The sequence below is a fragment of the Miscanthus floridulus genome, chromosome 8 (genome assembly GCF_019320115.1).
Source record: "Miscanthus floridulus cultivar M001 chromosome 8, ASM1932011v1, whole genome shotgun sequence".
Classification (NCBI taxonomy): domain Eukaryota; kingdom Viridiplantae; phylum Streptophyta; class Magnoliopsida; order Poales; family Poaceae; genus Miscanthus; species Miscanthus floridulus.
In genome coordinates this window covers 66,086,204-66,091,399 of record NC_089587.1, presented here as the reverse complement: position 1 = coordinate 66,091,399, position 5,196 = coordinate 66,086,204, and the positions used below count along the sequence as shown (strand labels likewise).

The following is a 5,196-nucleotide window of genomic DNA, read 5'->3' as shown; positions in this document are numbered from 1 at the left end:
ATATTTACACTAGTTCAGTGTGTTGTTTAGTTTCAGGTTTGCACTATGCAATTTGATTGAGAGCAGTAGCTTGGCATGCAATGCTTTTATTTTTGTGAAATGCCATTTCTTGCTACAGCAGCATCAACTTTTGATGGTTCCAATCCTGAACATTTTGGTTCTTTGGCTCCTGATCTTTGGTGCTAGTAATTTGTTAGCTTGATTCTTCTTTGCATAGCAATCTGTCACTGTCTCAGTTAAGTGTGCAGTTTTTTGTATCTACTAGCAGCTGCACATGATGTCCTTTTACTAGCATATGACATAATCCTTACAGCCAACCTTTTGTGCTGACTGTTACTGTATAATATTTATTTACAGGCAATTCAATTATATTTACTACCCGCTACCTTACAAATACACTACTCAGCTTGGGGTCATACTTAGAAGAGAATATCCAGGTGTGATTGTGGAGGTGGATGAGAACGGTGATGAATTCAAGCGCCCAGCTCTGGATTGGGCTGATTATTTCCATAAAAGTCCTGGTGCTAAGGGAATGACAAGGGGAGAAAATGTGGTTTCCGAATTTTGGGTAAGATGTTCAATCTGAAATTTCTGAGCAACATCTAAAACTTGAAATTTCTGAAATCTATACAATCTGAAACCTATGTTCATGGTTCTATACACATGCAGCGTTTGTTCCAAGTTGCAGCAGGAGACCAGAAAGATGCGGACTTGTTTTAGAAGGCCTTTTGAAGAAAAGGGTGAAGGACATGATGTATCAAGTCCGTGTGGATGCTGTCAAGCAGTACTACAGGGAAATAAAACACATAGAAATCAAAGATGCACTAGCGTGCCATATTGACCTTGAGTATGAGCAATACAAGCAAGGAAAGCTCAAGTGGTTGAATGATGAGGTGTGGCTCCTCCTTTGTGCTTATTGGTGCTCAGATGACTACAAGGTAAAACGTAAGAGGGGGCAAACTTCTCGCTCAAGTAATGAAGATATTGCTCAAAACCGAGGAGGATCTAGACCATTCACAGAGACACAACAAGTACTGGTATGCTTGTGTATATTCTTTAATGTCTTTTTAGGAACTTAGTAGCCTATTGTATATTCATATCTCATTTGAAAATTTACTATTTTTTAGGAAGCTAACTTTGGACCACAGAAAGCAACCCCTATTAATACTTTTGCGATGAAATCTGGCTTGAAAAGCCTAGATAGCAATGGTAGATGTGGTCCAATCAGTATCCGCAAGGCACAAACACGGATGGTATGTATGTGATGTCTCGTTATGAAAATTGACATGTGTGCTAAAAATTTCTGCTTGTACAATTCTAGTGTGTATACTACTTCGAGTATTTAAATGACATCTTTTGTGTAACTTCTTAATGCAAAAGTTGTAGATAATTCAAGTATCTTCACCGTCCTAAAATTTCATGGGAGTTATAATTTTCTAAAGTTTCCTGTCAGGTTATGTTCATATCTGCGCAACAATGCTTCTTTGTGTTTTTTCACCCTGTTAACTTAAGAACCAGGTCTATGTTATAACTAGAAAGATGTGGATAACTTCTTAAGCTTTCCAAAGTGTTAAAGAACATACTTTTCTATGATCTAGAACTCTAGTTATGATTTATTTTAGTGATTATCTTGCTGCTGTCCAGAAATTTCAGAATACTTCGATAGCATGTTTTGGCTATCTGTACATCTATAGAACATGTTTCCTTGATCTGGTCTTTGTAGGATGACTACCTTGCTGCTGTTAAGAGGATAGAATGTGCAAACGAAGAGGATGGAGACGCTGCAGACATGGAAGTGGATGGGCATGAGGTTGAGCAGTAGCAATATTTGAATGGGAAGGCACTATATGATGTGTCTAGTGGTGGCCCGAGAAAGCATGGGCGCCATGCCATAGCAAATGGTGCAGTTAAGTCTTCAGATGTCAAGGCAGCCAGAAGGGAAAGAAGTGTGCGTCCATCAAATTCAATGACTATGCAAAACATGTCTCGCGAAATAGAATAGCTACGTTGTGCAAATGGAAGGCTAGAGCAAGAGAATCGTGAAAAGGACAACGCACTTGAACAAAACAAAGTTCTTGTAGACTTGGTACTGGTATGTGCACTGCTCCTGTAAATACATCCCTAATATTATATGTGAATTATCTAATGATTTGAATCTGAAATATCTGTGCTTGCAATGCACTTATACAAACTTTATCATGACTCAGGAAGGGTTGTACCAGAAGAAGCGTTACGACGCTTGTCCGCTATGCAAGCAATTGTGAGTATATCTTCATTCCGCTATCAACATGTTTTGTAGCTGTCAGATCCATCACTTAAAGATTTTAAGATGAAAAGGAAGTAGAAACTAATTAGTATTTTGTGGGGTACTATTCAGAATGGCAACACACAGTGCAGCAGTGAGGAAGTGGCCTCATGTTGATTGTTGTATAGCTACTCAAGTGAATTTGCATGGCTATTGCAGTGAGGAAGTGGCCTTATGTTGGTTTGTAATGTTTCACACCTTGAAAACCAGCAGTTTGAATACTTTAAACCTTGTCTAATTCATGGTACCACATTCAAATGACTTCACTTCAAATTTAGAGGCTTTGCTAAAAGTGTTATATTATTGAGAGACAATTCCACTTACTGTTATATCTTTGTTCACATTCAGACAACCGGTTCTTCTCATGCTGCCTCAAAATCTGCCAACAATGCTAATGATGTTGGACACACCAATGGGGATCTTCATGCTGCAAACGTTGGCAACAATCAAGGTTCCGACAACAATGGAGATCATGCATTGATGATGTGATGGTTGTGTTTAGTTGCAAAACATGGATGTGGTGGTGGTTTCTTCTTTTATAGAGTTGTGCTTTTGCACATTAACTAGTAGATGGCTCTAATATGTTAGCTTTAGTTTTAGCTATAATATGACTCAATGATGCATGCTGGTATTTTATTCATCTTGGCTGAGATTTGAACTGCTGAGTTGAGATGGTAATGCTTTTGAATGTATTGATGCCGGACCATTTGGACATCATCTATATGTAGCCCAGATGCTATGAATGAATGTGCTAAACATTTGGATCTTTATATGTATGCTATTTATTATGTTGTGATGAAATTATTGTATAGACAATCCATATTTTAATATGTTGTTGCTACTGTTTGTATATAATTATTGTATCTAATTTGCTATATGGGTAAGTGTATTTATTCTGTCGGTGGTCCGTTAACGCCCCAATTTTTTCGTGCGTTCACTTTTAACCGACAGAAAAATACAATTTTCCTGTGAGTGCACGGGACAAACGTACAGAAAAAATCATTTTTTTGTCGGCTTTTCTTTTTTTCTGTGAGGATTAACACACGAAAAAAAATATATTTAGTTTGAGTGAACGTAATTTTTCTGTGCGCGTGAGACCCATAGGAAAATTGTTTCTGACAGCAAACCCACGGAAAAATTCAATTTTTCTGTCATTCTATTTCTGTGGGTTATTTTCTGACGGTACACCGTCAGAAAAATATTTTTCTATGGGTATTCATATTTTTCCGTGGGTTTAGTTTTCAGTAGTGGGAGGCCTTTATTTTATTCTCTTTGTACATAGTTCATCACAGTACCGCACACTGAACGTATAAAAGTTTGGCAAATAAAACCTGCCTATATATATAGAAAGAAAATGGAAACAAGACACTAGCAGAGCAGGTACTGCAGTGGTACGGTGGTAGAGTAGCGCTGGTAATCAAATCGACCACTTGTTAATAAGCCGGGCGTCCCACTCCCAAGCGACGTCCACCGGCGGCGGGCTCGGCCACGCCCTGCCGGCGGCCTGCCTGCTCCGTCGCCGCCGTCGCAGCAGGGTTAGCCTCCGCCACGCCCCGTGTGCAGTGCTCGCGGGCAGGTCGACGGGCTCCGACTCCGCGATGACGTTCTTCTTGTTGGTCGTCGTCCCCTCGCCTGCTGCTGCTTGTTCCTTCTGCTGCTGCTGCGAGTGATAATACGGGACGGCGCCGGCGACGCGTCGGGCGGCGGCGAAGAGGTCGACGGGCTGGGAGTCGGCGATCTTGCCGCCCTCCAGCGGGGTGCCGTCGTAGTAGCCCGTCCGCAGCATCTCGACGTCGCCGGACACCTTGGTGTGTGCGCCCTCCCGGGCTTGATCGTGCGCTTGCTGTGCGCCATCGGACGTCGTGTACGTACTAGCACAGACAACGGCCATGCAGACTGCAGATCCTACTGGTTTTGAGTAGTAGCTAGCTAGTGTACGTTCTTGCTGGGCGAGTGGTAGTACTAGTACTGTCTACGGTGGTGCAGGCTGCGTATTTAGTACAGTAGGTACGTTGGAGCGGTGAAGGTTCGCATCGGGAGCGACGTGCCTGCCCACCCTTGTGCTGCGCTGGCCACCTGCCATGCATGCTTAGAGCATTTTCAAGAGTTTCCTAAATATTTCTCCTAAAAAGTTTATGTTTACCAACTCATAAAAAAATTTTAAAAGAAAAAAAAAGTTCATCTCCAATAGTTTCTAATAACTTTAAAAAATCAAATGATGGTCCCATTTGACGTTTTTTTCTTCTTTTTTTCCACGCGAACCTCTTCGTCGCCGCACGTATCCACGCCACCGCCGCTTGCATCCGTCGTGTTGCCCTAGCCCAGCCGTCGACAACGAGGCAAGCAGGCCTTTCAGCCATAACTTATCAGCCAAGCGAACGGGGCTGGTGTTGGCTGATTTCTATCATGCATGTATGTATGTATACCTGTATAATACGTGTGTATAGTATTGTACTACGAGCATAGCTTCAGTTTCATTCTGATACTGTCGCTAAAATTTCAGTGCATTAATCAGAAGCGGCAGACGAAGTCGTGGAGATCGCGACGCACGTCGTCGTCGTCCCTGAGCCTGGCCATGGCGGACTTCTCGATCTTCCTGATCCACTCCTTGGACACGCGGTACATGCCGCCGATCTCCTCCAGCGACCTGAACCGGCCGTCCTCCAGCCCGTGGCGTAGCCTCAGCACGTGTCCCTCCCGCGCGGGCAGCCTGCCCAGCACCAGCAGCAGCCGCTCCCTCAGCTGGCCCCGGAACAGAACCGGCGGCATCGCCCCAAGCCGCTGGCGCGTGGACGCGCTTCTTGGTCGAGACGCGGGACGAAGCGAACACACCCGACGGCGGCGGCGGCGAAACGCACGGGCGCTTCTGGGTCGGAACGCACGCCGGCACG

General features: G+C 43.7%; 2 pseudogenes; one reads left to right on the top strand and one right to left on the bottom strand.

Moving 5' to 3' along the window:
• Positions 1-1,175: 1,175 nt before the first annotated feature.
• Positions 1,176-2,794, top strand: LOC136469263 (uncharacterized; annotated as a pseudogene).
• Positions 2,795-3,738: 944 nt separating this feature from the next.
• On the bottom strand, positions 3,739-4,159 carry LOC136469262 (SEED MATURATION PROTEIN 1-like; annotated as a pseudogene).
• Between the last annotated feature and the right edge of the window lie 1,037 nt (positions 4,160-5,196).